Below are 27,413 nucleotides of genomic sequence, written 5' to 3' on the forward strand. Positions count from 1 at the left end.
AATTTCATTTTTTTTTTTTGCATTTGACATATGCTGGCACAGGAGAAGTAAACAGAGTCCACAGAGAGGCACTTAAAAAACATTTAAAGATATATTTGCAGTGTGTTTGAAGTGCATTTCATGTGTATTTCTCCCAGCGGCTAACCCTTGAAAACCTATATCAAAAGGCAAAAAGCACAACTTGAACAACATAAACAAGATGAGAGTCAGAGAAAAGCAAATGCATAGCCAGTACATGAAAGAATCTGCCAAATGAATGAAGGGTCTATCCACCCAAAACTCATGTTTCAGAGTTTGGTGGATTTCTGAAGACCTAAACTTCCTATCAGTTTCTTCTATTTCCTGGGGGCTGTTCTGTTGGTGAGATCTCTGCTCTAATGTAGCACCCTCTAGTGCTAGAATTGTAGATAGGTTTTTGGTGTTTAAGTGTAGGTACATTTTTGTAGGCTTGGCTGGCAGCCAAGCCTGTCTGTGTTTTGTCGTGGGTTGGGCAGAAATCCAGGGAGAGCTGGATGACTCACAGGCAGCATCACTGAGACCTCCCCCCTACTTCTCAAATGTTCTGGTACCTTCTAGAATCTAGAAGAATGGCATGGGAGGTAATGTGGAGTTAGTTGCCTGGAGTATTCTGGGGCCCTGACCAATCCCCAACTTGGATTGGCAGAGGGCAGTCCCCCTCAAATACTCAGGGTCAGCCCAGCTGGGGAGGAGTTGTGTTCTGTTGGCAGATGGATATGGAGTGTTAGGCTGTTGGTGGCCTTTGAGGGAGCTCCCCAGTCTGGGGGGTTGACCTTGGGCCTGGGCTCGGGTGCGGATAGGACTCTTCCAAAACACATGGAGGTGTCCTAGACAGGAGGCACGGGAGCAAGTAGAGGACAGCGGGAAAACACTGCCGGGTAAGTCTCTGGAAAAAAAAACAAAGCTGCAAGGGCTGCCTCTTGTCTCTGAGTGTCTGGGAATGTGTGTGCCTGGCTGTGCAGTGTGAGAAACTGACCACATTCACCAGTGGCCCCCTACACTAAGTTCCTGGATCTGCACTCCTGTTGGCTATTATGACAGGTTCCCACCATGGATTTTTTAAAATGCATTTTAAGTTATGCATTGGAGAAGCTGGATGATCAGGGAGGGACAAAACTATGCTTGATTGCTATTGCATTATTCTCCAGGAAATCTAAGAACCTAAAAAGATCCACACAAAAGTGGTTGGGGGAATCCCCCCACCAGGGCATTGTATTCTAACAGTGGCACCCACTGCTGTGAGAACAAACTGTTCTGTGGCTGCCAAACGATGAAAAGTTTTCCCTTTCTACAGAAGTCAATTAACCACTTGACCCCTGACAGGTTTTACCCCCTTCATGACCAGCACATTTTTTGCTATCCAGCACTGTGCTACTTTAATTGGCAAATGCTCTGTCTTTCAAAACTGTACGCAGAGGAAATTTTTATCATTTTTCAACAAATTGAGCTTTCTTTTGGTGGTATTCAATCACCACTGGGTTTTTCATTCTGTGCTACATAAACAAAAAAATACTGACAATTTTGAAAAAACCCAAAATCACTGAGTTGGAAAAAGGACCGCCCCCTTTATGTCAGTATTTTGTTGAACCAACTTTTTGCTTTAATTGTAGCCTGTAGTCTGTTGGGATATGTCTCTACTAACTTTGCACATCTAGACTTTGGAATATTTGACCACTCTTTGCAGAACTGCTCAAGTTCAGTTAAATTTGATGGTGACCGTTTGTGGACTGCAGTCTTCAAGTCATTCCACAGATTTTCATTTTGGTTTAGGTCTGGGCTCTTACTAAGCCATGCAAGGACATTTACCTTTTTCCATTTCAACCACAGTGTGGTAATTTTTGCTGGGTGCTTTGGGTCATTGTCATGTTGGAAGGTAAACCTTCTTCCCATTGACAACTTTTTGTCAGAGGACAGCAGATTCTCCTCAAGAAAGTCACTGACCCTTTCCAAAACGCAATGGCAAAGTATAGATGTGAACGTGTCCCATAAAAAAACATGGTAAATGGACTGTAGTGCGTTCCTGCAAAAAGCACTAAAAAATGCATAGGTGTGAACCAGCTGTAATCAATCAGCTGATTTAAAGCTGTAATTAAAGCAAAATGTGGTCCAACAAAATACTGACATAAGGGGGGGGGGGGGGGGGGCGTGATCCTTTTTCCAACTTAGTGATTCTGTTTTTGAACTTTTTTCTGACATGTTGGTGTTCTATCTTCACTTGGATGTTACAAGTTACACAGCTGGATAAAACAAAAAACTGTGCCTGTCTTCACTCCAGTCTGCAAAGTAACAAAATGTGATTTTAAGGGGGTGATTCTTTTCCTTTACCCACTGAATTATAAAACCGATCAATTCTGATGTACTGGTGGCCTATCATCTTTTGAGGTCCTAAAATGCCAGGATTCTCAAAAATACCTCCAAATGACCCCTTTTTGGAAAGTAGGCAGTCCAAGGTATGTAGTAAGTGGCATGGTGAGTTTTTTAAAGCTGTAATTTGCTTGTCATATTTTTTGGGAAAATGAAGAAAATAAAAATACTTATTTTCTTTTAAAATTTATTTTTTACATACTGTCACCAATGCAGTACAGCATCATCATATGCATGGTGGTGAGTATGTGAAAAAAAAAAAATAAGTAAATCTTTATTCAAGGTTTTAAACTTTTTTCTTTTCTTTTTTTACATACTGACATTAGTGACCCTGTACCACCCTGCGGGTGATCAGGGATTTTTTGTTTGACACGGTTATTGCTTCTAACAGTGATGATTAAGGTTATAAGCCATAGTTTTAACCGTCATGTATGGCTTTCATTCATGACAGCTTGCTTACTCTTGTGATGCTGCGGTAGGCTACAGCCAATTTACATGGTACAGGGTGCCAGGTACCATGTGATGGCTGTGGGCCAATCACAGCATCACAAAAGTACCCATGTAACCTTTATTTTTTTTATTTATTACAGGTACTTGGGCACAGTGGGTATAGAAAATAATCAACCCCCCCCCCCCCCCCCCCCGCACCCCCTTTAAAATAATAATTTTGTTGCTCTGCAGCCTGAAATGAAGACAGACACAGTTTTTGGTTTATCCAGCTGTTTTTACTCAGTGCAACTTATAATAACCAAGTGAAAGATAGAACACCAACATGTTAGAAAATGATAATTCAAAAAGAGAATCATTGAGTTGGATAAAGGATCACCCCTCCCAAAAAAAAAAAAAAAAAAACTTGGAAATTTAATCAGGTGCAGCTAGTCACCTTCTCAATGGTACACAAAGCCATTTGACTTTCAACTGTGACCAGCTGTGGTCATTTTGATTAGCTCAGCGTGAAAATAGCTTTCCTAGAGCATTTCAGTCCGTGGAAATGCAACTGAAGCAAACAATCAACTATGGGTGGCAAGGAGGCAATGTCAAAAGATCTCTGAGACAGAGTTATGGACAGGCAAGTCAGGCGATGGGTACAAAAAACTTCAAAGGCTTTATCAATGCTTACAAGCACAGTGATGTCTTTTAATAAGAAGTGGTAGGTATTTGGTACAACACAAACCTTTACTGGATCAGGACGTTGCTCCAGACTGGATGAAAGAGCCAAGAGGAAACTGGTCAGAGAGGCTACCAAGAAGCCTACAGCAACCCTGAAGCAGTTGCAGGAATTTATGACAGAGTGGTCACTGTCTGCATGTGATAACAATATCACAAATTCTCCACAAATGTGGCTTGTATGGGAGGGTTGCAAGAAAAATGTCACTCCTCAAGAAAGGCCACATGCAGTCACGACTGAGCTTTGCCAAAACACACCTTGAAGATTCTGAGGCCACATGGAAAAAGGTTTTATGGTCAGATGAGACTAAAATTGAATTACATGGCCTCAACACCAAACAATATGTCTGGCGGAAATCCAATACAGTTCACCACCCAAATAACACCATTCCTACAGTAAAGCATGGAGGTGGTAATATCCGGTTATAGGGATGTTTCTCCGCAGCAGGGACTGGAGCACTTGTCAGGATAGAAAGCAAAATATATGGGGGCAAAATACCATCAAATTCTTGAGGAAAATCTTCTGCCTCTGCCAGAAAGTTGTCAATGGGAAGAAGGTTTACCTTTCAACATGACAATGACCCAAAGCACACAGCAAAAAATGACCACACTGTGGTTGAAGGAGAAAAGGGTGAATGTCCTGGCATGGCTTAGTCAGAGCCCAGACTTAAACTCCATTAAAAATCTGAATGACTTGAAGGCTGCAGTCCACAAACGGTCACCATCAAATTTAACTGAAGTTGAGCAGTTCATAAAGAGGAAAGGACAACTTTTGCAAAGTCTAGATGTGCAAAGTTAGTAGAGACATATCCTAACAGATCAAAGTCTGTAATTAAAGTAAAAGGTGGTACAACAAAATACTGACACAAGGAGGTGATCCATTTTCCAACTCAGTGATTCTGTTATTGATTTTTTTTTATTTTTTGCTGACATGTTGGTGTTGTATCTTTTACTTTGATATTATCAGTTGCACTGAGTAAATACAGCTGGATAAAACAGAAACTGTGTGTCATCATTTCAGGCTGCAAAGCAACAAAATATGGTTATTTTAAAGGGGGTTGATTCTTCTCTATACCTACTGTATATATAGCGCCATCAATTTACACAACGATTTACATATATTGTATACGAACATCAGTCTCTGCTCTCAAGAAACTTACAATGCAAGGTTCCTAACTCACATTTATACATACACATATTATGGCCAATTCAGAGTGAAGCCAGTTAACCTACTATGTGCTGGAAGTGGCCATTGGGCTCAATTCACAAAGCTTTACCACAAGGAAAAAGATCTTTATTTCCACCCATTATAATTTTAAAATTTTATTGGACGAAACTAATTTAGGAATCCTTATCCTGGTGTGTTAGCTTTGTAAATTGACCTAACAGTAATGCTGAATAGCTGCTTCATTGCCAAGGAATGAGCACACATCTTGTGCGTCAGGTGAATGTAAACCTCTGCATGCATCATACATCTGCAGTATTTTAACCTCAAAACTACACACTACAGTATACTGCATGTATGCTGGTTCCAGGGCTAGGGAGGTGAATGTCACCATGCATGAAGGTGCATGGAGAGGCTCCTGCAGAAGTTCCCCTCCTGAACAGAGGGGGTGCAGATGGAAATCAGACTGCTACAGAGAGTATTAGACATTAATTTTGAGGTCAGAACACTGCAGACTGCGACTCAGACCTTGCCACTTGAGTGAATTAGACAAGGCAAATTAGAAGTGATTTAGCATAAAAATAAATGTTTTTACAAGGTAAAAACAGAAACCAAGTTTTATTTTGTATTTAAAAAATGGGGTGCTCCTTTAAACAGGCAGTTGCTCTCGAATCTTAGGATAATAATGGCACAGACGGTATTACCCAGGTAAGTCCCCATCTTTACTGAGCCACTCATATCTTGCCAGTTTAACCTCATCACACTGGTGCTGCAGCTGGGGAAACAGATGTTAATGGCGCCTTTCCTGTGACTTCAGATACCCCTTAGTGCATCTGAATTTTAATTGCCATAAAAATAAATCAAATCGGAGCATCACTTTACATTTGCACAGTGAGGGAGATAAAGAGAAATATTTTATTGCCAATGGGTCAAGATGACTTAATTGTGCACATTAATGATGCTCTCTTTCGTCCTCTTGTGTCACCATATGACAAGGTTAAAAGCTAATGCACTCCAGGAGTGGCAGTAAACTGTTCCAGTACCACCAATAGGAAATGGTTCTGGTTAACCCCTTGTGACTCTGGACATTTTGGATCAATTTTTGTACTGTGTGACAAGTGATGGGTTCATCTACTTTCATTTAAATTGAATAGGTTATGACAGAAAAAATTTACTATTTATTTCTGAAAATGCTAGCCATCTGGCCTTCATACAACAGAAAAATTAGGGGAAAACACCGCAAAAGGAAAGTAGGTATCAATTGACCCTAAAATGGTATGTTAAAATGAAAAAATATAGCTTTATTGGACTTGTAAACAATGAAAAACACCACAATTGCCAATTAAATAACTCCATCGGTCACAAAAATGTAACTTTCACAACTGATTTACCGCATGCGGGATTTTACGGCATTTTTTTTTACGCTGTTATTTAACTCTTAGTGAATCGACCCCATTGTTACCCAATATCAAGACAAATTCACAGCCCCTAACTCACACAGACATCACAGTTATCCATATCTAATGCCACTCTTAAATGATGTTCGCCCACCATGTCAATATCTAAATAATATGGAAGGATCGCTCACGTAATAAGCAATGTGGATCCTCATAAAACTAGAGAGGTCAAATGAGCTAATAAAGCCAAGCCTGTGAATTTCCCATAGGGGAATATGGAGGGTTAATTCCTCTTTAAGCATGTGCTGTGTCAATCCTTATGGGGAGTTCCAATGTGCTATTATATAATCAGCTTGTTTCGAGATCAGACATCAGTGTTCATAGGTTTCAAATTGACACCCCTAAGATCTACGACATAAAAAGTTTCATTAATTGCTCCACGAATAGAGTTATTTATATTTTGGCGTGTCTTTGCCAAAAGTTGTATATTGGCAAGACAAAGAGACCCCTCCGAATTAGAATTGGGGAACACTTGCGTATGATTAAAAATAAACAGTTAATGTCAGAGAATGAACAGGAAAAACTTAACCCCAAGGTACAACATTCAGAGAGGTACATGGTGCTACGTTGATAACCTACAAGTGAAGGACATTGTGGCCCTTAAGTTACCACAAAGAGGGGGTGAATTCAATAGGGTCCTCCAAAAGGCAGAAAAAAAGTGATATTTGAGCTAGGTACACTATTCCCAGCCAGTATAAGGATTGACACAGCACATGCCTTAAAGAATTAACCCTCTATATTCCCCTCTGGGAAATTCACAAGCTTGGCTTTATTACCTCATTTGCCCTCTCTAGTTTCTGAGGATCCACATTGCTTATTATGTGAACGCCCCATCCATATTATTTAGATATTGACATGATACCTAAATTATATGGCCCTGTTGAGCCAATGACATGGGGGCGAACATTGTTTAACAGTGGCATTTGATATTGATAACTATGATGTCTGTGTGAGTTTGTGCCCTGTGTCTTTGATTTAAGTAACAACGGGGGTCGATTCACTAAGCTTTAAATAATGGCAAAAAAAACGGGGTAAAATACCGCATGCGAAAAATCAGTTGTGAAAGTTCAATTTTAGTGACAGATGGAGGTATTAAATTGCCAATTGTGGTGCGATTCATTGTTACAAGTCCATAAAGCTATATACTTTTTCACTTTGACATACCATTTGGGGTCACTTGACACCTACTTTCCTTTGAGGTGCTTACCCCCTCTTTTTTACATTATACTGAGTTTTGGTATACTGACCCACACCCAGAGATGGTGGAATAATGGATGCTTAGATTAGTCTTCCTGCCCTTGGGTGCCATCTGTTGCAAGTGGCACCAACATTTTCTTTACATTTCTCACCTGGCTTTCATGTTCATAGAATGGCTGAATAAAAACAGGAATGCAGCTAATGAAATCACATGTCTGATACACACCCTTGTATTGGGATAGTAATAAATGACAACAGATGATCAGAATGACAGACAGGCCACTGGCAAGAAACTTGGTTTTGCAAGTTTAGCAGACATTTTAGAAGGCGAATGGGGACCAGGAACAATTGTATCACTCTTTCAAGCTTAAATCCAGGAAATGCCAAAATGTAATACTGAGATATAAAAAGCTACATATAAAAAAATCTAGAGAGCGTAAAAATAATTAATAAAATGAAATTAGATGCATCCCATTTACAAATGTGAATTTAAGAGTTCCCATTCCAGCACCACAGACTAAATCATTTACATATAACTGTCCATCTGTCCTAGCACGCTAGCTGTTACTTTAGGCTGGAGGAGGCCTGAATAGGACATTTAAAAGCATTCTTCCATGCGTTTACCAGAGAGGAAGTTTGTTGTGAGCTGAAAATCATCTTCCCCCTCTTCAATACCTTTGATATAGCCAAAGTTCTAAAAGTAAAGCCTGTTCAGGTCAACCAGCCTGCAATACGGTTATGTTAACCATCCGTTTGGCAAAGTAGCAGCAGCAATAACTGCTTAACAGTCCAAATTTATTAAAGAGAAGAAGAGAACGATTCCCAGGATACCGCCATTGCGATCCCTGTACACGAAGGCGAAAAATGTAGGATAGCAGAGTCATTTTGCTACTTTCTGAGCAGCTTGTGTATTCGCTTTCACGCTGTCCTCCCCCACATCTCATGAAACCAAAGTGCTGACCTGGATTTGCCAGTTTTGGCTGAGGCTTCTGTCAGCTCGCTTTCTCTGTTTAACTCACTGCTGTCCTCTGGCCAGAGCCTAAATGCCACAGACAATACTAGCTGGAGGACTTAAAGGATAACTCTGTTTTTCCAGACAGTCTGGAGCTGTAAGGCACATTGGTACCATTACTTTTGAAACAGAATTTGAGGTGTTAAAAAAAAAAAAAAACAATTCAAGAAATCAATATTTAATTTTACAAAGTCTTCTTGATAACTGAGAAATTACAAATACGTTGTTGAGAAAAAAGATTACCCCCCTGGGTGTTCAATGTACAAGGATTTTAACAAACTTAGTTGCAGATTCCTACCTTTTGCTATTCTGAAGAAATCCCTAGGTTTGTCTGTGTCCATGTGGAAAGTGAATCTAATTTAAGTGGTTTCATAATTATCAATCAGCTGCTGCACCTGCAGGGCTCTGAGGAAAATTGCAGGGTCTGCATCCCTTTAGAAATTATTTTCTACTGGGAGTATCTCACCAAAAATGATGTTTTTGCTTTTGTTGCAGGGGATGCCTGAAATCTGACTTGTATCTTTGTGCAGACTTCTGGGAAAATCACACAAGCAGGAAATGATGTTTCTAAGGGACGTCCTGTACACATTCTGTGTACAGAACACCTCCAGGTAGCCATATTGCATTGTATGTACAGAAAATGTACAGACTTGTGTCGCAATTGTATATGCTATATATTTTTTTTTTTTTTTGCAATTTCTTTCCTCACGAATGTGGAGTTACCCTTTAACAGTCTTTAAACCTTCGCTTTCCACTTACACCAGCTTCCTATACAGCTATACACAGCTTTTCCTTTTTTCTTTTTTAACTGGTTTTAAGTGGCCAGCTAATGGTAACTACTATGGAAACAGATTGAAAGCATATGGCCCCTGTCCAATCCTGGGTCTCTTCTCTTACCAGCAGAAACTAGCCACATATCTGTTAATCGCAGCTAAGCGCACAATAGCAAGGGCCTGGAAAAAGCAGGCTGTATCATTTTTGGAGGCGAACACCACCTTGACGGCCCTCATGATCGATGAAAAAATGTCCAGTATCTTCTACGACTCCCATGCCAAGCTCCTCAAACTATGGGCCCCGTGGTGGTCCTTTGCATTCCCTACTCTGCACCAGACCAGTCTAGGCCTCTCAAACTAACCTGACCTCATCTCCAGCCTAGGGGACCTTCCTTTTCCCATCTCCTCTTTGCCTCTCCTCCTACCCTATTTCTGGGCCTCTTGCCTGCCGCTCTGTTCTCCCCCTCCCGCTGTTGTGTGTGTGGGGTTTTCCCCTTCTATTTTTTTGTATGTTTGTCCCATATTTAGTTTAGTTTTATTCTACCCATTATTGCGGACAGTTTCGCCTCTCTTGCCCACCTCAGCCCCTGAGTCTGCAGGCTCAGACATTCCGCACTGGCCCCCAGCCCCGGTGTGAGGGTCATTGTTAGTCTATAATTTATATCTTTTTTACTTTGTGTTTTTGCGTGAACTTCTGTCTTATGTTTCATGCTTATATCCCCTGCGTGGGAATTTGTTATCTAGTTTCCCTATGTCAATAAAAAAATATTGTACCAGAAAGGCGGAAGGCATTATCGGCAGACTGATCGACCGCACTGATTTCAAATCATTTGTTCATTCAAAACTGGAAAATAGTTGGGACCATGATTAAAAGCTAAAGGCGAGTCCCTAAATCCCTAAATATATCTCTAACAGTCACTGAAACACAGAAGAATTTAGACATCACGTGTGGCTCTTCCCTTTTTGCTTCATTTTCATCTCATCCCTTTCTAATGGGGTCTGTGCTTTTTCTCCTTCATGCACTAGATCAGTGATGGCGAACCTTGGCAGCCCAGATGTTTTGGAACTACATTTCCCATGATGCTCAACTACACTGCAAAGTCATGGGAAATGAAGTTCCAAAACATCTTGAGTGCTAAGGTTTGCCATCACTGCACTAGATAATCGGGTTTGTATAGCAAGTCTAACATCAGTGGGAGCAGACCTTACAGGGGAGATGCTGAGGATGCCATACTTTACACTGCTCCCTTCCTAGCTCTTCAGGGTTTGCTTGTTGACCTCACTTGCATATTCAGGACCGGGCAGATCCCAGCACGTACAAAAAATGAATGCAGATATATTTGTACATATATACAGAATAATCATTCAATTTCATTTTTAAAGTATATAAAAATCCAACAAAAACGGAATATATTACAGATTAAGAGTCCTTAGCTGTGGTGGCTGCATTCATTCTCAGTTTTCAGACCAATAACATTTTCAGTAAGTACAGAAAACACATGTTGATTTTGCCATAAATGCCGTGTTCTTGTCACTTCTTGTAAGCTTGAGGCCTAATTTACACTTGTGGTTGGGATAGCAAAAACTGTGTTTTTACTTCCCCCTCCTCCTCAACCGCTCCCTCTTAAGCTGCAAAGGCAGTAGACAGGGGTGTACATAAATATGGTGCTGTGAAGCACTGCGGCAAAGATTATCCCCTCATCACACTTAGTAGTCAGTACCAAGCACAGCCCATTCTGAATGGGTCTGTACCGCACAATCCCCACAACCACATGTAATGCATGTGGTTGCCATGTGTTGGTGCGGGGTGCGGGTTTTTAGGGGTTAAAACAGGCAGTGAGAAGGGGACATTAAACCTCCTCACCACCTGTCAAGCTCCCTCTGAAGTGTGATCCACTGCTGATCACTCTCAGAGGGCACTGCAAGTGTAAACAAGTCCTAAAAGAAAACCCAAAGAATTAGATTGTTAGTGTGTAAACTGTTAGGCCCATCAGACCAATATATCATGGAGATGAACAAAGACAGACATGTTTGAAGTTCAGCCTGTGTGACGCAAATGGTTTCCCTCATGGATACAATTCAGAAATGAGTGTAGACATGAAGGAACAGAAACTCTTAGAGCTGGTTCACACTTCAGCGATGTCATACATCCCATGTAATTTGCAGTGCACTGCTCTGCAAATCACATGCGATGTCTGTGTGTTGCAAATTCAGCCATACAATTCGCATTGCATTCGGACCAAATTTGCACGGGATCCTTTTTTTCGGTCTGCACCAGAATTGGATCGCATTGGGTGTTCGATCCGATTCATGTCCAAGCTGACAGTTCACACTGTGATATGCGAAATGATCTGGGGGCGTCGTTAACTTTGTATTGAAACCCTATATGATTTGCATATGGCAGTGTGAGCTGCCTGCGAGTCGAGTGCAATGCGGAAACTCGCAGGTTTCCCGCATCGCATATGTGTGAACCAGCACTTACTGACAAGATTACCAGGTCAAAATAAAAGGAAAATAGACAGAAAAAGCTGCAGTAATTTACAATTTTGTTTTTAGGTTTAGATACAATTTAAGTGGCAATGTTTAGGCAGAAGAAACACGGTGCACTGCCCCAGAAACCAAATATAATTTATCTACAGTATTAAACAAAAGGAAAAAGTCTGATCACTATGGCCAACACTACTTGATAATAAGCCACACATTTACAGGGCGGATACCAATACAGAGATATATAAAAAAGTTTGACAGCAGCTTTATTGCATTGAAAGTTATATAAAGAAGGGATAGCTGTGGAAGAAAGTAGGACAGAAGGGTTGGGATACACAAGGTAGTCTACTGAGAGGAGTAGTCTACCTTGATATTTTCATTGTATTTAATAGGGTGGTTTCAGATTTTCCCATTGGGGGGGGGGGGGGGTCGTCAGAATTTGACGGGCTGGCAGCTGCAGAAAGATGGAATACCAAGTTATTGCCAACATTCCATAATCTACTAAAAAGTAGACTTCCCAGTGAAAGCGGTGGGCACTTCAAGACAGAACATGAAGGAATGCAACCAGATAAATGAAGCTTATGTTACTACATTACCTTGAAACTTTTGCCAAAAAAGAAGATGAGTGTCATTTTAAATAAAAAGAGGTTTTGGGATAAGGGTTTCAGGTTTTAGTTATGGGTGGCCTCTTGTGTTTTTTTTTTTTTTTTAAGTCCTAAGCCCGTGGTAAATGAAACACACCCAGACTAATACCCGGTACACACAAAAAACGCGAGGAAACAAAAAAGTGCACAGGGTGTAAACATGGACCTCCTCTGAAGAGAGAGGGCCCTTTACCCTGATCCCCTGGGGCAAACCTCCTGACAGGGACTGAGGTACTCCCTTGTCCATCTAGTCTAAACCAGACGGACCCTATTCTCTGGGAGGTCTGCCAAAACAGACCAACCACAAGTACTAGGTGGGGCCCCCTGAAGGGTGACCCCATGAAAGAGGGAAAAATCGGATTTTTGTAAGATCTTACCGTAAAATCCTTTTCTCTTAGCTCATTGACAGACGTAGTCTTCTTGATTCACATCAATTGGGTTATGTTGTCTCCGCAGGAGTAGGACTAGGCAGAAAGAAAAAACGTTCTGGCTCCACCCTAGGGGCAGTCCCAGAGGGTATATCCTCCCTCTCTCTGCTACAAGGAATCAGTTCTGTTATAAAGCAGCAACAGAGAATTTAACCCAACCCAACTCAATGATAGAGGGGCGGGTACTACGTCTGTCAATGAGCTAAGAGAAAAAGATTTTACGGTAAGATCTTACAAAAATCCGATTTTCTCTGTCGCTCATTGACAGACGTAGTCTTCTTGATTCACATCAATTGGGACATCCAGAAGCAGTGCCACAAATGAGGGGTGGGATTGACAGAAAAAAAACTGATTCCTTGTAGCAGAGAGAGGGAGGATATACCCTCTGGGACTGCCCCTAGGGTGGAGCCAGAACGTTTTTTCTTTCTGCCTAGTCCTACTCCTGCGGAGACAACATAACCCAATTGATGTGAATCAAGAAGACTACGTCTGTCAATGAGCGACAGAGAAACTAAGCCATATCCAACCCCTCCCAAGACGTTCAGGGCAGGCCCAACCTACACCCTACTAATCAACCTGTGAATAAAGTGTACAGTGCCAACAAAGAAAAAACAAACGTGACAAAACACAAATAAAAGTGGGGAAAGAGGAGAAGTGCTAAGGGCCATAGTGTTATACTGGGTTTCCCCAAAAATAAGACCTACCCTGAAAATGAGACCTACTGTGATTTTCCAGGATGGCTGCAATAAAATTCCTACCCCAAAAATAGGCCCTAGTGGTTTTAAAATCCTATAATCCAGTCTATTACAGTATTATATAATGTACATTGTGTGTGTTTCTGTAATATTATTGTGCCAATACCTTTGTTACAGAGCCGCTCGGGGTTCACCTGACCTCCCGCTGCTCTCTTCAAACGGCTGTCAGCGGGGGGGATCTTCTCTGCAGTGCTCGGAGCAGGTAAGAGAGCTCCAACGGGTCCTGTAAGCCCCCAGTGGCGCTGTAACAAAGGCATTTGACACAATAATATTACAGAAACAAACACATTGTACAATATAGAATACTGTAATAGAGTGGATTATAGGATTTTACAACCACTTTAACTTGGTTCACACTGTTGATTCCTGACAGGCAGGGAGGGAGAGGGGGAGAGAAGACGGGGCACAGGAACTGGCAAATACACATTACATGATAAGACCTACCCCAAAAATAAGCCCTATCCTGTCTTTTGTTGCCATAATTAATATAAGACCCGGTCTTATTTTTGGGGAAACATGGTACTATAGCAGGCCCTTCGGCCAGGAAACAAAAATTCCTCTGGTCCTCAAAAGGCCTCGCCCTAGAGGCAAGTGCGAAAAAAGTGTGATGGTGCAGTGACCTTGGTGCCAAAAAAGCTCAAGGCGAGGATACTCCCCAGCGAGATTTATGGCACCCCTGGACTGCCACCCCAGGGGCATATACATCACGGGCTTTTCACAGCCCGGCCTTCTGCCAGACCAAGCTCAAGGCAAGCGTCCTCACCAGTGAGATTCATGGCACCCCTGGACTGCTCCATCCCAGGGGCACATACACCACGGGCTTCTTTAACAGCCCGGCCTTCCACTAGACCAGTGCTTCTCATCCCTCAGGAAGGTATCAGAACTTAGAGAGCTTAGGTAGAGCCTTGTCTATAACTAGGGACAAGCACAAGGCCAGATCCAATCCAGGAGGAAAATGCCTCCAATCCCCCCCAACTAATTACATCGAGGAAATACTAATTGGCCCCCAAACTGGCCAAGGTTCTTTCCCCAAACAACTGATAAGAACAGATACTACACTTGCTCTTAGCCAAAAGGACGATAAGCGATGGGTGGCCTCTGGTGGTTGACTCACCTCATAATTTCTCACATCTCAGAGAGGTCCTGACTAATGTGTATGAAACATTTGAAGAGGTAGAGCCCCTCTTATTGACCTTGTAAAAAATTGTCCAGAGAGTTCACCACTGGAGTCCATGAAAGAGAGAAAACCAGTAGGGACTCCAGTCTGCCCTGCTCCCAGCCGAAGCTGATTATATCAAATTTGGGCTGAATGTCTTTTCCCACCCTTGTCCCATATTCACTTGCACCCCTTATTGTATGGGCCATGCACTTTTAGAAGCCCTAAAGTTGTTTCACCTATTGTCAGGAATAAACTGGCACTCAGTAAACAGGAGACATCTGCATATTCATGGACACCGCGCTGCGGCAACCAATCACTGTCAATTATAATCCTGCCAGATGGAGCAAATTTGCATACGTAAATGTCCTGTTGTTTAAACCTGCAGAAACATCTTTAGTCCCAGAAGCTGGGGAACACAGACTTGTGATATACACAACGTATGACAACACTGCCAAATCCACTCCAGCAAAAGTAGCATCTGCAAAGAGAACCAGTCATATTTATATTTAAAGAATAACCAATTTCATATTAACACCACAAATTCTGGAAAATTTGCAGTGTCATCATTTATTACTGTTCATACAGAACTGGGGGACATTTTAAATAAATGTACTTTACAAAGTGGACCTGGCATCAGATATATTTTCATGATACATTCATGCATGCAAAGGAGTGTGTTAAAGTGGTTGTAAACATATACTAAGGGAAGTGACTGGCCTCAGATGATACACAGATGAAACAAATCCTCCTACATAAGTTGTACCTGTTTATCTGCAGTATTCTCTTCTCTACATCCATTCAAAAGTGATGAATTTATAAGCTTTTCTGAGAGTTAAAAAAAGGGAGGTGGAGAACTGAAGTTACACTCTGCAGAGCTCAATGAGGAGAGCTCTGAGAGCTGACTGGAGTTAAGGGACACACCTCCCTTCACGCAGATCATAGGAAGAGCTGATGCTTTCAATCTGCTGGAGGTCCCTCCCGTCACCATTTTTCTTTTGGTGCCAAGAAAACTGATTTAGAAGAGATACACGCTGATAGCAGACGAATAAGGAAGCAGACATAAATTACACTTAGTGCTCTGGATTGAGACAAGTACACACTATAGTGGGATATGCTTTGTTCACCTTTCAGGTCTGAGGTTTACAACCACTTTGGGCATAACGCTTTCAGGAATTTGTTACCCCTGATGGAGAACACAGTACTCCTCTTGACAATGCCTCGACATTTCTTACAAGATAGATGGAGCCATCTTTGTCAAGCAGCCTCTATTCAGGGGACCATCAACTTCCCGTACTGAGATGCTGGCTCAGCGATGACACAAATATGTAAATCCTGGGGTGTGTGCAGATCTTGGCAATGTTGACCAATATCTGACACATTTTTTGCCTCTGCTGCAGGTTCTCACCTTGTGCCTTGCTACAAAATTACAATACAAACCAAAAAGAGGAGACTTGAGAAAACGCTTCCTACTGTCTGCAGCAGACTGGGGACATCAACTCAGCCTATGCAGTCACTGGATGAGATCTAAAATTTTACATGCTAGAGCTATTCTGTAAAATTATACTGTTGATTTAGCTGAAAGGTCCACTTTAACAGAGGTGCGTCAGAAAGAAGAGGAGTGGTCCCACAAATATCAATATTCCTGAGTACTCTCAGCTGATATTCTCACCTTGAGAATGACGATCTTCAGTCAGGGCCCCTGGTTTTGACATTTTCAGTTTATGGCACACGGGTCACATGGGTCTGTCCTATTGATTACAGCTGATAGGTAGTGTAGCACCTAAGTGTCAGGCAACATTATATCCTACAACAGGCAGGAGACCTTTAGGAAGAGCGATACCATAGTTAGAAAATCAAAAAGAGATGGCCTGAGAAAAGAATGGAGGCGGCCATTGCAAACCTTACTCTCAAAATGTTTGATCCCTGTTTGTCACGGTCATTTGGCTTCAATGCTTTGAGAGTCTCTGGGCTGCAATTGTACAGGTAAGGTATAATGACACTCATTAACAGCTTGCTCGTTTTGGGCCAGTGACCCAAAGTATAGATGACACACAGCCAGGCAACCACTATTTTCAAATGAAGCCCAGCAATGGCAGCCCCGTACTTTTCACGAAAAAGTCACTTTAAGGTGGACAGTACAAAGACCAGCTACAGGAAGCAGAGAAAAGGCCAGAGTCAAAACCATTACAGCAGTCAGGACTGGCCAAAGCTCATAGAACTCAAGGAACCTCTCCTTGATCACTTATAGGTGACGGTGCCTGAGCTTATTAATGCTAGGTTAACAGTAGATGGCAGTACTATGGCCTGAGCCAATCCTGTCCATCTGCACAGGTGCAGGACAGAGGACCAATAGCAAGTGATGGGTCGCTGGCTACTGGCTCCACAAATGGACAAGGGTGACATCAATGAAGCTGGCCATACATTATAACATTTTCCTTTAGATTTACCAAAACCATATAATATAAGGTCAAGCCTAAACACTTTCAATTTGTATGCAATCAGGCAGGCCCTTGCACTACATAGTTGTAGGTAAATCTAAAGGAAATTGAACAAGAAAATTGTATACTATATGGCCAGCTTAACAAATGCTGCCGCTGGCCAACATCCTGCCTGCTCTTTGGAATGCTTAAGACATTGCCACAATGTTAATGCCTTCATGTCAGCCATGTAAGTGTCTACCTACCAACTATCAGATCACAGAAGAGCCACTCCCACAAGAAGCCTAGGTTCACACTGAATGCAGATTTGAAATCGTGCGAGTTCAGCTAAGCTCCGGCGATTTTAACCACTACCCATCCGCGCTACAGCCTATATACGGCTGCAGTGCGGACTCACATTTTCGGGAGGCCGTTTTTAAACGGCCTCCCAGTGACACGCCCCCAGCGCGCTCCCGCGAGCCCGCTGCGGGGAGAATCTGTGTCGGCCGTGTCCCTTGGACACGGCCGATCACAGATCGTGGTGAATGGCCAATCACAGCGGCCATTCACCACGTGATCTGGCCGTCCAATGAGCGATGATCTCATATGTAAACATATGAGATCATCTCTCATCGCCGGCGCTCCTTCCTCACACGGAGCCTGCAGTGTGAGGAAGGAGGGGGAGCCTCACAGCGCCGGGGACACAGGAGAATGTAATCAGGGCACCGATCACCAGTGCCCTGATTACACAAGGTAAAAACACACACACAGTGCCCCCCCATCAGTGCCCACAGTGCCCGCCATCAGTGCCCCCCATCAATGCCCACAATCAGTGCCCATAGTGCTGCTAGTCAGTGCCCATCAGTGCCTGCTCATCTAGGCACTGATGAGCACTGACTGGCAGCACTATGGGCACTGAGTGTGGGCACTGATGGTGCTGCCCATCAGTGCCGCTCATCAGTGCCACCCGTCAGTGTCCAGTGCCATCCGCCAGTGCCCATCAGTGCCGCCTGTCAGTTCCCAGCAGTGCCACCTCTCAGTGCCCAGCAGTGCCACCTCTCAGTGCCCAGCAGTGCCGCCTATCAGTGCCCAGCAGTGCCGCCTATCAGTGCTCATCAGTGCCGACTCTCAGTGCCGCCTATCAGTGCCGCCTATCAGTGCTCATCAGTGCGGCATATTAGTACCTCCTCATCAGTGCCCATAAGTGCAGCCTATCAGTGCCCATCAGTGCCGCCTCATCAGCGCACATCAGTGAAGGAGAAAAATTTATTATCAAAATTTACTCGCAGAAAATAAGAAAAACTTTTTTTTTTTTTCAAAATTTTTTGTCTTTATTCTTTTTTTTTTGTAAAAAATAAAAAGCCCAGAGATGATTAAATACCACCAAAAGAAAGCTCTATTTGTGTGAAAAAAATGATAAAAATTTCAAATGGGTACAGTGTAGCATGACCGCGCAATTGTCATTCAAAGTGTGACAGCGCTGAAAGCTGAAAATTGGCCTGGATGGGAAGGGTGTTTAAGTGCACAGAAGGCAAGTAGTTAAAACGGGATTTAAGTCAGACTTCAGGGGCAATTTTAAAAAACATCTGTGCGGGTTCATGCACAGAAGTCTATTGAAATTGCCCCCGAAGTAGCCAAAAGTGGCGGAACTACTTTTGTGAATCGGTGCAGCGCCGCAAAGTCGGCATCGCACTGATTCGGACGGTGGCGTTGCTGGCAATAGACTCTGATTTGGCATGCGATTCGACATGTCGAATTGGTCCGATGTGAATGAGGGCTTAGCCATATTTCGGCTGACCTGCAGTAACCCTTTAGTGCATTTAAATCCATTATTTTAGTTTTAGATACAGTGGGAAGGTTTTTATTGCTGCCTGTGGTTTCACCCGGCAGATTTGGCCATCGTGGTAGAAATTATTGGAAAGTCAGTTGTCACTGGAACAAGAGGTGAAAAGAGAAACCTTTCATCTGGGATGACCTGTTTCAGTGACAACCAAGAATGGAGTTTCCTTGCACTTGATAGATTTGTGTCTGTTTAACCTAACTATGTAACTTCCTGTAGTGTCTCCAATATAGGAAATAGAGAAAATCCCCCAATGAGACACACAGCCAAAAAATGTTTTTCACCATTCTATAAACTGTTCGGAACTACATATAAATTTAGATAAATATCGATTTTAAACAGAAATAATATTAGGTAAATGTGAAAACAAAAACGTATTTCCTGACATTTGAGAGAACAAACAAGTGTTTTTATTATTTTATTGTTACCAGGTGTAGTATTTTTGCCTCAAATCTGCCTGTTAGTGGTGCCTGCTGTTTACACAGCAATTAGCAGCGTCATTAGTTACGCAGTGAGTGCTGTGCGCAAAGTAAAGCAGTTTACGATTCTCCCGCCTCAGGCAAACGCATATCATCCAGCCTTCGGAGGCTTATAAACATAATCTGCAGAAAATCTGCACAATTTATGAGGCTCGGATGAAGATGTAAATCAAGCGGGAAGAGGAAAGAGCAGCACCCTAAGGGTTAAACATCACACAATTGAATTTTTAAAAAGTGTCCAGATACACAGAATGAAAAAGAAGCCTCTCTTCGTCAAACATCCGTTTCTGCCCGCACAGAGGGTCCATTGTTACGTTCCTCCGGACTATTCATCGGATTGGAACATATGTTCCAGCAAACCTTTACATCGCTCTATTTATAATCAATCTAAAAAAAGATTTTCCTCCAGACGCTGCAGATGTAATTGTGCGAAGAAGCTCCTGGGTCAGATGACATATCTCATTCCAGTTCATTAGAGTAAACACATACGAGAGAGATGTCAAAAGCAAAAGAAGAAAAAAAAGGTTCACATTTAAAGGGGAATTCCAGCAGCAAATAACGGGAATACATTTCACTGTAGCCAGGTTCAGCAGGCTTTTCATAGTGCACCTGGATCAGAATACAGCTTCTTTTTCTACGAGCGTGTGCTGTTCATACTCGTTCTTTAAAAGCTACATTGGCTGGAACCAGGGAACCCACTGGCTGCATTTTTAAAAGTTCAGGGCCATCAAGGTAATGGAGACCAATGGCCATATGGGTTTTGTAAGTGGAGCAAACATTTGCAATACTGTCTCATCCTGAAGGAGTTTTGGGGTACAAAATTGGGCGAACGGTTGTCCGATTTTCCTCGTTTCACAGCAAATTGGAACCAATGAACGAAAATTCTTACGAAAATTCACGTATGACAAAGGCTTTTTTTTGTTGTTTATTGTTTCTGATCTTGCGCAGTCTTTCTTTTCTGATTTTTCTTGTACAAAAAACGTACAAAAACGGTACACATTGAACAAAAATCATTAATTCTTTCCCATACGAGAAAAATTTTGGAGTCTGTCCCTTCGAGAATTTTCGTTCGAAAATTCTGAATCATCTGTAGAAGGTTCTATACACATTATACGAAAATTGTATGAAAATTCTTTGGTCAAAAATGTTTGCCCGAGTTTCTTATAGTGTGTACGAGCCTTTAAGTCTCCTTTCACACCTGTGTGACTTGTCCTACGATTTGGGGCAGCAAAGTCGCATGACAAATCGTTCTCCATGATTTCCAATAAGTACCATTCATATCTGTAAGACTTCAAGTCGCAATCACTTCAAAGTAGTCCCTGCACTACTTTGGGCCGATTTTAATGTGTTTTAAGGTCCATAGACATAGGCATTACTTCAAGTCAAGTCAAAAACGCATCAAAATTGAGATAAAATTGCACAACTTTTACGTCGCACATGTGTGAAAGGGGCCTAACTGCTTCATTTTTATGTCTGTGCATAGCTCTAGGGCCAAATCACCCTGACTTGCGCTAAAATGTATCGAAAATGCATGTAAATTTCCATCCATTTTTGTCACGTTTTAAAGCGCGCTGATGTCCATTGACCTACACCTTGACGTCCATTGACATGCGTGCGCAATAGTATGGTGTGAATAGGACACAGTGGAAATTATTGTTTTTCAGATGTCTGTTAATTTGCGTTAAGCTGCCCTAAAACACAGATCAACGCACTGGTGTGAGTTGGCCCCTAAACCTATTTTGCAGAACTCTTCCCGATTAATGTATATAATATAGTCTACTATAGTGTCTGCCCATTTGTGGAGATCCCACAACTTTTTCCAGTATGAGGTATCACAGGCTATCCTATTTCATTAGGAGCATTCAGATTTGATAGCAAGCCTATGTACTATGTCCTAGTCCAATATATTAGTGCAAACACTGTAACAAGGATGAGGCATGCAGGACTACAGAAGGGAAAGAGGGACCACAAGGCTTACAATATACAAAAAGATAAGGAGTAAATGTTGGTAAGATTATCTATCTGCACCTCATTCAAAAAGTAAGACGTTGGAACCGTAAAATATAAAAAGCATTTTCACAGACAGAAAGGTGCGACTTGGGAAAACCCATAACGGATGGAAGAAAAAGATCCAGGTGGTGTTTAGTCGGTGAGATTATTGCTGTGTTTATGTTGCATTTGTTCCTACAAAGGCGATTATCCTCTCCAAAAGGTGATTTACAGCAGATCATTTGCAGAAGTCAAGTTACTTTACCATATTTTGCAGTCTGCATTACTCTCACCCCTTTTCTTTTTATGGAACCCTCACTCCAGGGCCGCTGTAAAATAAAGAGGACCCTGTAGATTACTGTTTTTTTTACACATATATTATACATTCACATCAGTCCATGCCTTCAAGGAGCTTACAATCTAATGTCTATAACTCATATTCATACATATGGGTTTATTTACTAAAGGCAAATCCACTGTGCACTACAAGTGCATTTGGGAGTGCAGTCCCTGTAGATCTGGGGGGGGGGGACATGCAAGGAAATTAAAAAAAACTGAATTTTTGTAAAATCTTACCTGTAAAATTCCTTTCTCTGAGTCCTCCGACAGTCGCCGCCTCTTCATATTCGTCACATATGGGGTATTAGACTTTGCTCCGAAGGAGTAGCTAGGCAACAGAATATGTTAACATTAAAGCTTTTAACATATCCCACCCTCAAGGGGTGGTCCCCTCAGTCAATACCCTCCTACTTCCTGCAACCATATCTCAGTTTCAGTGGAATAGCAGTAGAGTACACAACCAAACCCCAAAAGAGGGGCGGGGGCGGCGACTGTCGGAGGACTCAGAGAAAGGAATTTTACAGGTAAGATTTTACAAAAATTCCGTTTTCTCTTACGTCCTCCGACAGTCGCCGCCTCTTCATATTCGTCACATATGGGGACGTCCCAAAGCAGTGCAAACATGAGGGGTGGGAAACGCATCCGCGCCGAAAGGCAACGCAGTCTCCGCATCAAAGAAAGGAACCTTACCAAAGGAAGGAAACCAGCTGGGCTACAGGAAAAAATAATTGCTCAACAGGAGCAACAACCCAGGAAAAGACAAAGAACCAGGGGATAAAAAAACTTATCCCAACAGCCAGAGGTCCCCAACAAGGGACCCTAGGGAATTGCCGCACTAAGAACCTTGCGGCCAAAGGAAGCATCCGCCGATGCCTGAACATCTACTTTGTATAATTTTGTGAAAGTGTGCACGGTCGACCAGGTCGCCGCCTTACACACCTGGGCTACAGAAGCCCCATGACGACAGGCCCAAGACGTACTCAGAGATCTAGTAGAGTGCGCCTTCACAGGCACAGGGGGAACCTTCCCCTGCAAGGCATAGGCCTGTTCAATGGTCTGCCTGATCCATTTGGGCGATGGTAGAGGCCGACGCCGCCATGCCCTTCCGAGGACCCTCTGGAAGAACAAACAAGGAGTCCGTCTTTCGAAAAGACTCAGTCGATTTAAGGTAAACCCTTATCGCCCGAACAACATCCAAAGAATGTAGCCTCACCTCCTGTGGATGTTTAGGCTTCGCGCACAGCGAAGGCAAGACAATATCCTCATTAAGATGGAATTCCGAAACTCGCTTCGGAAGAAAAGAAGGATTAGGTCGCAAGACCACCTTATCCAAATGAACAACCAGATACGGAGACTTGCAGGACAAAGCCGCCAGCTCCGACACTCTGCGAGCCGAAGTGATCGCAACCAAAAAGGCGACCTTTTTGGACAACATAGACAACGAGATCTCCCTGATCTGTTCAAAAGGAGCACGTTGTAACACAGATAGAACGAGATTCAAGTCCCAAGGGGGCAGAGGATCCCTCCAAGGAGGAACCAGATGCCGCACTCCCTGAACAAAAGTGCCAACCAAGGAGTTGGAAGCCACGGGACGTTGAAACAGAACGGCCAGCGCAGACACCTGACCCTTTATCGTAGCCAGCGCCAAACGCTGATCGACACCTGTTTGAAGGAAGGACAGCACTCGGAAACCGAGTACGTGCGGGGTGAAAACCCCCTGGACTCACACCAGGCAAAATAGGCCTTCCAAGTACGGTAGTAAACCTTCCCCGAGGAAGACTTCCTCGCGTTGATCAAGGTATGAACGACCTCCGGGGAGAGACCGTTCTCCTTCAGGACCTCGGTCTCAACAGCCAGGCCGTCAAAGCCAGCGACTGTAAAGCAGGATGGTATATCGGCCCTTGAGACAGGAGATCGTCTCGAAGAGGTAGACGCCACGGGGCGTCGACCGCCAGATTCACGAGGTCTGCGTACCAGGACCGGCGAGGCCAGTCCGGCGCCACAAGAATCACCGTGCTGCGTTCCGATTGTAACCTGCGAAGGAACCTGGACAGCAACTGAATCGGTGGAAACGCGTACATCAGCTTGTACTGATGCCACGGGGCCACTAACGCGTCCGACGCGTCTGCCCGAGGGTCGCGCGTCCTTGCCACGAACCTCCTCACCTTGTTGTTGAGACGAGACGCGAACAGGTCCACATCTGGAAGACCCCATTTCGCGCACAACATCTGGAAGACAGCCGGGTGGAGAGACCATTCCCCCTGATCCAGGGTCTGGCGACACAGATAGTCCGCCTGCCAGTTCTCCACCCCCGGAATGTGTACCGCCGTTATCGCCGGGACAAGAGTCTCGGCCCAAGTCAGAATGTCGGCCACTTCTCGAGCCGCTCGGGCACTCCTGGTGCCCCCTTGGTGGTTGATGTAGGCCACCGCCGTGGCATTGTCCATCTGCACCCGAACCGGGCAGCCCTGCAGCCGGTCCGTCCAGCGATGAAGACAGAGATTTATCGCACGCAATTCCAGAATGTTGATCGGAAGGGAGGATTCCTCCTCCGACCAAGTTCCCTGGGCGGACAGAACGCCCAGAACACCACCCCAGCCCGACAGGCTGGCATCCGTGGTGATCACCGTCCACGAGATAGGACGAAACGACTTGCCCCCGGACACCATCGGGGACTGGAGCCACCACAGAAGGTCTCTTCTGGTGCGATGACTCAACGAGATTTGAAGATCCAGAGATTGAGGTCGCCCGTCCCACATGGACAGGATCTCCGCTTGGAGACCCCGCATGTGAAACTGGGCGAAGGGAATCGCCTCGAAGGCCGAGACCATCAATCCCAGACATCTCATGCACGTCCGCAGAGACGAGAGCGGAACGTCCCGGAGGGACCTGACTTCCTCCTGAAGAGTTCTGAGTTTGTCTACCGGCAGGAAGACCTTCGCCTGCACCGAGTCCAGGATCATTCCCAGGTAGGGAAGACGAACCGACGGACTCAGTGTCGACTTTGGAAAATTTATCGTCCAACCAAACTCCTGCAGAGTTTGCATCGTGACAGACAGGTCCTCCTCCAGACCCTGGCTGGTCGCAGACCGAACCAGAATGTCGTCCAGATACCCCAGGACAGAAATGCCCTGGGCTCTCAATAATGCCAGAACCGGTGCAAGCACCTTGGTGAAAACCCGCGGAGCCGAGGCGAGACCAAAAGGCAACGCCACGAACTGGTAGTGATCCTCCGCAATGGCGAATCGAAGGTACCGCTGTTGACCCTCGAAAATGGGGATGTGAAGATACGCATCCTTCAAATCGATGGAGGCCATGAATTCCCCCGGAACCAGGGCAGCCACCACCGACCGCAGGGATTCCATGCGGAACTTGCGAACCCGCACAGAGCGGTTCAGAGCCTTCAAGTCCAGAATTGGACGAACCTTGCCCTCCTTTCTGGGCACGGTGAACAGATTGGAATAAAACCCCCGAAATCTGTCCCGATGAGGCACCGGAACCACCACTCCCTGAGCCCTCAGGTCCCGCACCGCCAGGTGCAGCTCCCGTAAACGCTCCGGAGACAGCTGAAGATTTGAGGGAAAAAATCTGCTCTCCGGCCGAGAGAGAAACTCGATCTTGTAACCAGATCGAACGATCTCCTGAACCCATCTGTCCCACACGCGGGCCAACCAGGGTTGAAGAAAACCGAGCAAGCGTCCCCCCACCCCAAAACTGGGTGAGGGCGCCCCTTCAGGCCGCACTGTTATGGGCTGCGGATCCGGACTGACCGGACTTCTGTTTCCCAGACCAGGGCTTCTTTTGAGAGCCTTGACCTTTGAACGGTTTGCCCTTGTAGTGCGACCGAAAGGCACGAAAGGACCCCTGAGGGGGCCGAAAATTAGCATGCTTCTTCCCAGAAGCCCCCTTAGCCTTGGGGAAATGGGGCAAGAGAGTGCTCTTACCTCCGGTGATCCCCTTAATCAACACATCCAAGGACTCCCCAAAAAGGCGAGACCCATCATAAGGCAGATTGGCTAAGGTCTTACGTGAAGATTGGTCCACCGACCAACATTTCAACCAAACCAGGCGGCGAGACAACACCGCCACGCTGTGCACACGTGCAGCCAACGGGACTAAGTCCAAGTCCGCATCACACAGATACATGACACCCTGGTGGATTTGATCCACCATATCCAGGGTCGCCGGCGAGGCCGAATCGGCCACTAGGACGCGCCTAAGCATCTGCGTCCAACTTGCGACAGCCTGTGCCGCCATGAGAGAGGCAAACAGAGCCTTAAGCATAGAACCCGTAATAGAGTAAGTATGACGGGCAAGAGACTCCAATCTCCTATCCGTGGCATCACGGAACACCGGGGAATCCTCTGCAGGAATCGCAGTAGATTTGTTTAAAACCGCAATTGCGTGATCCACCGGGGGTGGCACACACCACCGTTCATCAGTGGAAGGCGAGAAAGGATAACGCAGCTTGAACCTACTTGGCACAGCAAAAGGTTTGCGTAGATTGCGCCATTGTTCCTTAACAGCGCGCTGAAAATCATCATTGCAGGGAAAAACCTGCGGCGTCCTGCGTTTTCTCTGTGTCCCATAAGCCGCCAAGGCAGCGGGGGGACACACTTCATCCTGCAAACGCAGCGTTTGTTTTATGGAAGCAATCAATTCATCCATGATTGCAAGCTCTTCAGGCGAGCCAGGGGGAGAATTATCAACCCCTTCAACTTCAGCCTCCACCTAGGACCCTACTAGATCCAGGGAGGAGCGGGACCCCGATAAGGAGACCCCCGCCATAACAGCCCCATCACCTTCACCCTCAGACTCAGAGGAAAGAGAAACTCTGGGTCTCTTGGTAGATTGAGCAGCCACCAGCATCTGCACCTGAGCAGCAAGGCCAGCCACAATAGTGGCTAAATCCCCCCCTGGGGGGGAAACAGCGGTCCCCTGGCTATCCACCAAGGCGGTAGGAAATTTGCCCTCCTGAGAATCCATTGCCCCAATATCAAAATGCCGGATAATAAAGGGTTAACTGCCCCTTTAACAAGCGCGGCGAGCGCAGCCCACCGCACCACACACAAGCACAATGAGACCCCCACAGGGACAATAAAACTGACACAGGCAATGGATAAGAAGGATATAACCTGAGGAGACCCTCGCCGCTGCTGCTGCCTCGATCGGTGTAATCCCAGGAGAAGAGGAAGTGATGTGACCGGGGCGCTCTATTAAAGCCTATGGGAGGCTACAAGAAAATGGCCGCCATGCATGTAGAACATGCGGCCGAGCGAGTGTAGGCAAAATGGCGTCGTTTGGCGCCGAAACCGCCGCTCCACACTACAGTAATGCACACATTTAGCCATATATAAAAAACATGGTAGATCGCCGCAGCGATCGCTGTATAGTGCCCAAACATGCCACAAAACATGCCCCACAGCACACAGCTTCTCACACTGACAAAGCTGACACACATAGTGTCACACAGCTCGCCCCCCCCCCCCTTGCAGCCCACAGTATGCAGCCGAGTGATAGGGAGACAAACAGTGTGAATAGAGGCAGGTTACACAGTCCCAGACTGACACCCCCCCAGACAGACAGGTCCCCACATAGATACACTTACCTCACAATGGCGTGGGGGACCCGCACAGGCGAACAAGCCGCTGCACATGAGGCAGGGAGAGTCGCATACAAGATGCACAAAATGGGGGTTAAGAAACCGCACAGCGTCCAGTGAG

At 44.7% G+C, this 27,413-nt stretch overlaps 1 protein-coding gene across 2 annotated transcripts in view; it reads right to left on the reverse strand.

Annotated features, from left to right (window-relative positions):
• The window catches only part of NACC2 (NACC family member 2), a 260,461-nt gene that overhangs the window by 169,054 nt on the left and 63,994 nt on the right, over nucleotides 1–27,413 (reverse strand). Inside the window, exon 2 of one of the 2 annotated variants that reach the window (XM_082262812.1) lies at nucleotides 21,617–21,680. The exons of the other annotated variant lie outside the window; for it this stretch is intronic. The gene's annotated coding sequence lies outside the window, so the exon portion shown is untranslated. The remainder of the gene's footprint in view (nucleotides 1–21,616; nucleotides 21,681–27,413) is intronic. 2 annotated transcript variants of the gene reach the window in all.

Source organism: Pelophylax lessonae (assembly GCF_965119305.1).
Source record: "Pelophylax lessonae genome assembly, chromosome: 7".
Classification (NCBI taxonomy): Eukaryota; Metazoa; Chordata; class Amphibia; order Anura; family Ranidae; genus Pelophylax; species Pelophylax lessonae.